Below are 10,792 nucleotides of genomic sequence, written 5' to 3' on the forward strand. Positions count from 1 at the left end.
TTCAGCCTATGCTGCCCTTCAGTCCCTTGACTTTTTGGACCTTACTGGGACAGGCAATATGCTTCAGCTCATCTTACTAGAGGCTGTTCACCTACTAATCTCACTGCAACCCCTCTCCAGGTCTCTGATCACTACTTTGTTTCCTTTTCTGTTTTCTTTCTTCCTTTCCTCCAACCCTAGCCGGTTTTCACTCTCTCTCTCCCACTACTCTCTCCTCTTCTATCCTATAATCTCTCCCTTCTGCTAAATCCTTCTCCCTCCTGTCACCTCATTGTGCCTCTTCAAACCTTCTCTCCTCCATTTCCGCATCCTATGACTCGCACTGTCCTCTTTCCTCACGGCCGGCTCGGCATTTCCCCCCTCCTTAATTCTCCACCCCTCCCCCTCCCTCCTCCCTCTCCATGGACAACTTTGTCAACCACTTTGAAAAGAAGGTTGTCGACATCCACTCCTCATCCACTCAGCCTATTGAGTCCACTGGTCCCACTCACACAGAACTACTCTACGCCTTGATCTCTTTCTCCCCTCTCTCTCCAGATGAAATCCTTCAACTAGCGCGGGCCGCCCGACAACCGGTCCGGTCGACCCATGCAAACGATAACATACAGACTCCCAGGCATACACAGTCACACACAATGAAATGCATAAACAAGCACAGACAATATGTGAAAAGCTCTGTCAGCTCTCGGATGGCTGCAGTTGCGGCCTGTCATCGAACTGCTTCCTGTGACGCGTCAGTCACAACAACGGCGCTGCATCTCGTTAACAGTTCCCACTCAGGATTATACTCTGACGCAAAAACAAGACCCGTTCAGTGTGCATTTTAGCGTCTGCCACAAACTGTAGTGCCTTCAGAAAGTATTTAAAATACGATTGAATTGAGATTTGATCAGTGGTGGAAAAAGTACCCAATTGTCATACTTGAGTTAAGATACTTTAATAGAAAATGACTCAAGTGAAAGTCAACCAGTAAATTACTTGAGTAAAAGTATTTGGTTTTAAATATACTTAAAATTCAAAAGTAAATGTTATTCCTAAAATATACTTAAGTATCACATTTTATTTTTTTATTTTTTTATTTAATCTTTATTTAACTAGGCAAGTCAGTTAAGAACACATTCTTATTTACAATGATGGCCTACCCCGGTCAAACCTGGACGGCGATGGGCCAATTGTGCGATGCCCTACGGGACTCCCAATCTCGACCGGATGTGATGCAGCCTGGAAGGAAGGAAAAGTATAAATCCTTTCAAATTCTTTATATCCTTAAATTCCGGCCTCTGGTTAGACAAGGGGTGGCGGCCAATGCATATTTGTAAACAACAGCTGGTGCACAAAATCTAAGGAAGTCTCAAGGTTTTGCTCGCCTGAGGTGGAGTATCTCATGATAAGCTGTAGACCACACTATTTACCAAGAGAGTTTACATCTATATTTTTTGTAGCTGTCTATATACCACCGCAGACCGATGATGGCACTAAGACCGCACTCAATGAGCTGTATACGGCCATAAGCAAACAGGGAAATGCTCATCCAGAGGCGGTACTTTAATGCAGGGAAACTTAAATCAGTTTTACCTAATGTCTTTCAGCATGGTAAATGTGCAACCAGAGGGGGAAAAAAACTCTAGACCACCTTTACTCCACACACAGAGATGCGTACAAAGCTCTCCCTCGCCCTCCATTTGGCAAATCTGACCATAATTCTATCCTCCTGATTCCTGCTTACAAGCAAAAAGTAAAGCAGGAATCACCAGTGACTCGGTCAATAAGAAAGTGGTCATATGAAGCAGATGCTAAGCTACAGGACTGTTTTGCTAGCACAGACTGGAATATGTTCCCGGGATTCTTCCGATTGCATTGAGGAGTACACCACATCAGTCATTAGCGTCATCAATAAGTGCATCAAGGTCGTTGTTCCCACAGTGACTGTACGTACATACCCCAACCAGAAGCCATGGATTACAGGCAACATTCGTACTGAGCTAAAGGGTAGAGCTGCCGCTTTCAAGGAGTGGGACTCTAACCCGGAAGCTTATAAGAAATGCCGCAATGCCCTCCGACGAACCATTAAACAGGCAAAGCATCAATACAGGACTAAGATTGAATCGTACTACACCGGCTCCGACGCTCGTCAGATGTGGTAGGGCTTGCAAAGGAAAGCACAGCCACGAGCTGCCCAGTGACACGAACCTACCAGACGAGAATTTACTTCTATGCTCGCTTCGAGGCAAGTAACACTGATACATGCATGAGAGCACCAGCTGGCCCGGACGACTGTGTGATCACGCTCTCCGTAGCCGATGTGGTCAACATTCAAAAGGCTGCTGGGCCATACGGATTACCAGGACATGTACTCTGAGCATGCGCTGACCAACTGGCAAATGTCTTCACTGACATGTTCAACCTCTCCCTGACTGAGTCTGTAATACCAACATGTTTCAAGCAGACCAACGTAGTCCCTGTGCCTAAGAACACTAAGGTAACCTACCTAAAAGACTACCGACCCGTAGCAGTCACGTCTGCACCATGAAGTGCTTTGAAAGGCTGGTCATGGCTCACATCAACATCATCATCCCAGAAACCCTAGACCCACTCCAATTTGCATACCACCCCAACAGATCCACAGATAATGCCATTTCTATTGCACTCAACACTGCCCTTTCCCACCTGGACAAAATAAATACCGATGTGAGAATGGTATTCATTGACTACAGCTCAGCTTTTAACACCATAGTGCCCTCAAAGCTATTCACTAAGCGAAGGACCCTGGGACTAAACACCTCCCCCTGCAACTGGATCCTGCACTTCCTGATGGGCTGCCCGCAGGTGGTAACAACACATTCGCCATGCTGATCCTCAACACAGGGGCCCCTCAGGGGTGCAAGCTCAGTCTCCTCCTGTACTCCCTGTTCACTCATGACTGCATGGCCAGGCACGACTCCAACACCATCATCAAGTTTGCCGATGACACAACAGTGGCAGGCCTCATCTCCAACAACGATGAGACAAGGAGGAGGTCAGAGACCTGGTCGTGTGGTGCCAGGACAACAACCTCTCCCTCAACGTGATCAAGACAAAGGAGATGATTGTGGACTACAGGAAAAGGAGGACCGAGCACGCCCCCATTCTCTTCGACGGGCTGTAGTGGAACAGGTTGAGAGCTTCAAGTTCCAAAAAACTATCATGGTCCAAACACACTAAGACAGTCGTGATGAGAGCACGACAAAGCCTATTCCCCCTCAGGAGACTGAAAAGATCAAAGATCTCTAAAAGTCAGTGTACGGTAAGACAAATTGTCTATAAATTGAGAAATTTCAGCACTGTTGCTACTCTCCCTAGGAGTGGCCGTCCTGCAAAGATGACTGCAAGAGCACAGCGCAGAATGCTCAATGAGGTTAAGAAGAATCCTCGAGTGTGAGCTAAAGACTTACAGAAATCTCTGGAAGATGCTAACAACTCTGTTGACCAGTCTACAATAGGTAAAACACTAAACAAGAATGTTGTTCAAGGGTGGACACAATGGAAGGAGCCACTGCTGTCCAAAAAAAACACAGCACTACTGGCAAAATATTCTGTGGACAGATGTAACTAAAGTTGAGTTGTTTGGAAGGAACACACAACACTATGTGTGGAGAAAAAAAGGCTCAGCACACCAACATCAAAACCTCATCCCATATGTAAACTATGGTGGAGGGAGTACCATGGTTTGGGGCTGCTTTGCTGCCTCAGGACCTGGACTGCTTGCTATCATCAACAGAAAAATGAATTCCCAAGTTTATTTTGCAGGAGAACGTAATGCTTCACAGATACATTAACTTTTTTTTAAAGTAGGGGTGTTGATCAGAAAACCAGTCAGTATTGATGTGATCACTATTTGATTAAAGCAGCGCGACACCTCTCCTTTGCATAGAGTTGATCAGGCTGTTGATTGTGGCCTAGGGAATGTTGTCCCACTCCTCTTCAATAGCTGTGTTGACTTGTTGGACATTGTTGGGAACTGGAAAACGCTGTTGTACACATCTATCCAGAGCATCCCAAACATGCTCAATGGGTGACATGTCTGGTGAGTAATGCAGGCCATGAAAGAACTGGAACATGTTCAGCTTCCAGGAATTGTGAACAGAACTGGAACATTTCTGCTTCCAGGTATTGTGAACAGATCCTTGCGACATGGGGCCGTGCATTATCATGCCGAAACATAAGGTGATGGCGGCGGATGAATGGCACGATAATGAGTCTCAGGATCTCGTCACGGTATCTCTGTGCATTCAAATTGCCATCGATAAAATGCAATTGTGTTCGTTGTCTGTAGCTTATGCCTGCCCATACCATAACCCCACCACCATGGGGCACTCTGTTCACAACGCTGACATCAGCAGACTGCTTTCCCACACAACACCATACACGTGGTCTGCGTTTGTGAGGCCGGTTAGATTTACTGCCAAATTCTCTATAACAACATTGGAGGCGGCTTATGGTAGAGAAATTACAATTAAATTATCTGGCAGCAGCTCTGTTGGACATTCCTGCAGTCAGCATGCCAATTGCACACTCCCTCAAAACTTGAGAAATCTGTGGCTTTGTGTTGTGTGACAAAACTGCACATTTTAGAGTGGCCTTTAATTTCCCCCAGCACAAGGTGCACCTGTGTAATGATCATGCTGTTAAATCAGCTTCTTGATATGCCACACCTGTCACATGGATGGATTATCTCGGCAAAGGAGAAATGCTCACCAACAAAGATGTAAACACATTTGTGCACATAGTTTGAGAGAAATAAGCTTTCTGTGCGTATGAAACATTTCTGGGATGTTTTATTACTGTTGTAAGTCAATTGAATGATTGAAAACAACAACATTGACCATTACTGATGTTAAGGTAGGATCACGTTCAATCAGATGCATGGTTCATCAGGTTAGCCATTTTATTGGACATACTATTATGACCCTCCTTGAATCACATAGATAGATGTTAGATTCCAAAGATGGCGCCGATAGAGATGGCAGCGTTCTTAGGAACCTGGCAGTATTTCGTTTTTTTATGTATTATTTCTTACATTGTTAGCCCAGAAAACCTTAAGTCTTATTACATACAGCCGGGAAGAACTATTGGATATCAGAGAGACGTCAACTTACCAACACAACCAGCATTACGACCAGGAATACAACTTTCCCAAAGCGGATCCTTTGTCTGCACCTTCCAGGGCATTTGAAGTGATTCCAGAGGCCGACCCAAAACAACGCCACTGGAGGAGAGGGTGCCGGAGCGGTCTTCTAGTGAGGCTTCGGATGCGCGCACACCACCCACCACTTCCGAGTATATTACTCGCTAATGTCCAGTCCCTAGTTAACAAAGTCGACGAAATCAGGGCAAGAGTTGCTTTCCGAAGAGATATCCGGGATTGTAACATACTCTGTTTCACGGAAACATGGCTAGCTTGGGACATGCTGTCGGAGTCAGTACAGCCAATGGGATTTTCAGTGCATCGCGCCGACAGGAATAAACATCTCTCCCGTAAGAAGAAGGGCGAGGGTGAATGTTCCATGATTAACTACTCATGGTGTAATTGTAACAACATACAGGAACTCAAGTCATTTTGTTCACCTGACCTAGAATTCCTCACAATCAAATGCTGACCGTATTATCTCCCAAGAGAACTTTCCTCGGTTATTGTCACAGCCATGTATATCCCCCGCAAGCTGATACCAAGATGGCCACCCAGGAACTTCACTGGACTTTATGCAAACTGGAACCCATATACCTGAGGCTGCATTTGTTTTAGCTGGGGATTTTAACAAAGCTAATTTGAGAACAAGGCTACCTAAATTCTATCAGCATATCAATTGCAGTACACGAGTGAGTAACACGCTCGACCATTGCTACCCTAACTTCCGCAATGCATACAAGGCCCTCCCCAGACCTCCTTTTGGCAAATCTGACCATGACTCCATCTTGTTGCTCCCTTCCTATAGGCAGAAACTAAAACAGGAAGTGCTTAGGTCTATCCAATGCTGGTCTGATTAATCGGATTGCACGCTTCAAGATTGCTTCGATCACGTGAACTGGGATGTGTTCCGGGTAGCCTCAGAGAACAACATTGACGTATACGCTGACTCGGTGAGCAAAACAAAAGAGATGATCGTGGACTTCAGGAAACAGCAAAGGGAGCGTTTTAAGTTCCTCTGTGTACGTATCACCGACAAACTGAAATGGTCCACGCACACGGACAGTGTGGTGAAGAAGGCTCAACGGCACCGATTCAACCTCAGGAGGCTGAAAAATTGTGAAATTGTCACCGAAAACCCTCACTAACTTTTACAGGTGCACAATTGAGAGCATCCTGTCGGGCTGTATCACCGCCTGGTACGGCAACTGCACCGCCCACAACCACAGGGCTCTCCAGAGGGTGGTGCCGTCCACACAACGCATCAACGGGGGCAAACTACCTGCCCTACAGGACACCTACAACACCCGATGTCACAGGAAGGCAAAAAAGATAATCAAGGACAATAACCACCCGAGCCACTGCCTGTTCACCCCGCTTCTATCCAGAAGGCGAGGTCAGTACAGGTGCATCAAAGCTGGGAAAAAGAGATTGAAAAACAGCTTCTATCTCAAGGCCTTCAGATTGTTAAACAGCCATCACTAGCACAGAGAGGCGGCTGCCTAGCTACAGACTTGATATCATTGGCCACTTTAATAAATGGAACACTCGTCACTTTAATATAGCCACTTTAAGAATGTTTACATATCTCGCATTACTTATCTCATATGTATATACTGTATACTGTATCCTACACTATCTATTCTATACTATGTATTGCATCTTAGCCGCTCTGTCAATGCTCATCCATATATTTTATACTTATATATTCTCATCCCATTCCCTTACTAGAGTGTGTGTATTAGGCTTTGTTGTGGAATTTGTTAGATATTAGGTTTTGTTGTGGAATTGTTAGATATTACTTGTTAGATACTGCTGCACTGTCGGATCTAGAAGCATAAGCATTTCACTACACTCATAATAACATCTTCTAACTGTGTGTATGTGACTAAAAACCTTTTGATTTAATGGCTTTGGAAAAAGTTATGCTCTCATAACAATGCTTTGATAATCGTCTCTTTATCGAAACAGAAAACCTACTTGAGGTCTTATCGCGACTGAATGTCAACTCATGCATTCTATACCAGTGGAAGAGTGGCATGGGAAATGCAATCACTGTCACAACAATGTCAATGAATCGACGCTCGAGGGGAAAGTAGAATGCTTGTATCACAAATACATCAAAAGGAGTGGCATGATGACATCTATATTGGGCTATAGGGGAGGACAGATAAAGGGCCGGCACTCCAGTGATGATGTCATGAAACAGTCACTTCTCATTTGCTGATCCACACACGATAAGCAACAACAACACATCATTGAACATGGTAATGAACGAAGAGGCCTCTAGGGATTCTTGTGGAATGACTTCAGTGATGCTGAGCCTTCTTGAAGTGTTTCTGTCACACGTAAAGGGAAAGAAAACAACACACCAGTTGGGTAGTGCATCTTCTGCTTCAGAGAGTCATCTTAATGAGAGCTCCATACAGGCATCAGCAAGATGTCATATTTAATAGAAATGCTCCCTACATGGAAGGCAACCGTGCAGCTTTTAATCTCTGAGGTACACCTTATCTCAGCTCACCGGTCACCATAGCAGCACCCACTCGTAGCACGCGCTCCAGCAGGTATATCTCACTGGTCACCCGCAAAGCTAATTCCTCTTTTGGCCGCCTTTCCTTACAGTTCTTTGCTGCCAATGACTGGAACGAACTGCAAAAATCACTGAAGCTGGAGACTCATCTCCCTCACTATCTTTAAGCATCAGCTATCAGAGCAGATTACAGATCATTGCACCTGTACATAGCCCATCAGTAAATAGCCCATCCAACTACCTCATCCCCATATTGTTATTTATTTTATTTATTTTGCTCCTTTGCACCCCAGTATCTCTACTTGCACATTAATCTTCTGCACATCTATCACTCCAGTGTTATTTTCAAAATTGTAATTATTTCCCCACTACGGCCTATTTATTGCCTTACCTATCCTAATCTTACTTCATTTACACACACTATATATGGGAATGTCTTATGTCCGTCCTACATGTAGTGTTGGTACATTGAATATTCCTCAACTGCATAGATCATAAATTGCTATTGCAAATATAAGTATTATGTTCAACAACTGACATTTTCAGATATTATTTTGACAAACACACCTTGGTGCTTACAATTCATTCTCTATTGTCATAGATTTGGTGGGCGCTGTCATCTGTGATCTTTGTGATATGACTTTCTTTAAGCACGTACTGATGAAACTGTCTCTTAATATTTTTTTCTTAAAGTCTACAAACGCTCTACATTTATTCACTCTGTGATAGGGTTGGATCCTATATGCTACTTTTATTATTGTCCTGTAAATGGTTCAGTGCCTATAATTTAGGCTGCGTGTAAAATGGGGCATAAAGGAAATTACCTCTACTACTAAATTACTACTAGATTATAGTGATAAGGAAAACAGCATACCAATTTGGCCTGTGTATTTATTTGCCTATAACTAATCAGAATTCCATTATGTTTACATAAAAAAAGAGAGTACTTCAAAATGAGAAGATCCTGCCATGGAAAGGACGACTGGGTGGACATAAAGTGGAAAGGAGGGGAAATAACTCACACAATGCAGCTGGACACCTTCAGCTGCGGGGTCTTTGTAATGCAGGTTTGATAGTTATATTTTCAGTAATGAATGGTTAGCTGTTATGTGACGATTAGGTCAAAAACTCTATTTTACTTTTTGGTGTAGATGGTCTGTAAAGCTTACAGATTTAAGTCTGATAACATGAGATGAAAGTAGACAAACATCAGAGTGTGCGATATGAAGGCATAGTCAGTGGACATTCTGAACCTTGTTTGAGGTCACATGACCAAGGAGCTATTGAATTTTGAAATTTTGAAAAATTCATGTAAAATAATGTAAGATGAAAATGGACAAACTAAAGGGTGTGCAACGTGTAGGCCCACTGAGTGGACATTCTGACCTTGTTTGAAGTCACTAGGTCACATGACCAAGGAGCTATTGAAATTCTAAATTTTGAAAAATTAATGTAAAAACGTGTGACATGAAAATGGACAAACTAAAGGGTGTGTAATATAGAAGGGTAGTCAGTGGACATTCTGAACCTTGTTTGAGTCCAGTAGGTCATATGACCAATGAGCTATTGAAATTCAAAAATGTAAATAAATCATTTAAAATAGTGCGAGATGTAAATCGACAACAACAAAAAATGTGTGCAATGTGTGTCTATGCCATCAGGTTAGCTAGAAACAGTTTTTAAAGTTTTAGGAGTAGTGGTTAAATAGCTATTGAAATTTGAAAAATTTGATTTGTCACTATGTTGACGGTCCCTAACTGCTGTTGGTGGAGGTAAGGAAAACTAGCAGGCGAATATCGTCGAATATCCAACCTGAAACTGTCTTTACCTCGTTTTTTTTGGGGGGGGGGATATGCCACATGGAGCATATAATATGCCTATTGTTAAAACGGTATTACAAATGAGCCACACAAAAGCACTGGAATATGAAAATAAAACATTATTCATATATATTAATAGGCCACTAAATGTCCGCATCATCATAAAGAACAACGACATTCCCCTGAAACAGCCCAACATTTTAGTTTATGTATATGTATATGTACATCCACCGGATGTGTACCAAACTCACTAAAAGTGGCAGTAATAAAGCCTCTCTTGAAAAAGCCAAACCTTGACCCGGAAAATATAAAAAACTATCGGCCTATATCGAATCTTCCATTCCTCTCAAACATTTTAGAAAAAGCTGTTGCGCAGCAACTCACTGCCTTCCTGAAGACAAACAATGTATACGAAATGCTTCAGTCTGGTTTTAGACCCCATCATAGCACTGAGACTGCACTTGTGAAGGTGGTAAATGACCTTTTAATGGCGTCAGACCGAGGCTCTGCATCTGTCCTCGTGCTACTAGACCTTAGTGCTGCCTTTGACACCATCGATCACCACATTCTTTTGGAGAGACTGGAAACCCAAATTGGTCTACACGGACAAGTTCTGGCCTGGTTTAGATCTTACCTGTCGGAAAGATATCAGTTTGTCTCTGTGAATGGTTTGTCCTCTGACAAATCAACTGTACATTTCGGTGTTCCTCAAGGTTCCGTTTTAGGACCACTATTGTTTTCACTATATATTTTACCTCTTGGGGATGTTATTCGAAAACATAATGTTAACTTTCACTGCTATGCGGATGACACACAGCTGTACATTTCAATGAAACATGGTGAAGCCCCAAAATTGCCCTCGCTAGAAGCCTGTGTTTCAGACATAAGGAAGTGGATGGCTGAAAACTTTCTACTTTTAAACTCGGACAAAACAGAGATGCTTGTTCTAGGTCCCAAGAAACAAAGAGATATTCTGTTAAATCTGACAATTCATCTTGATGGTTGTAAAGTCGTCTCAAATAAAACTGTGAAGGACCTCGGCGTTACTCTTGACCCTGATCTCTCTTTTGACGAACATATCAAGACTGTTTCAAGGACAGCTTTTTTCCATCTACGTAACATTGCAAAAATCAGAAATTTTCTGTCCAAAAATGATGCAGAAAATTTAATCCATGCATTTGTTACTTCTAGGTTAGACTACTGCAATGCTCTACTTTCCGGCTACCCGGATAAAGCACTAAATAAACTTCAGTTAGTGCTAAATACGGCTGCTAG

This window comes from Salvelinus namaycush, chromosome 24 (genome assembly GCF_016432855.1).
Source record: "Salvelinus namaycush isolate Seneca chromosome 24, SaNama_1.0, whole genome shotgun sequence".
Taxonomy (NCBI): domain Eukaryota; kingdom Metazoa; phylum Chordata; class Actinopteri; order Salmoniformes; family Salmonidae; genus Salvelinus; species Salvelinus namaycush.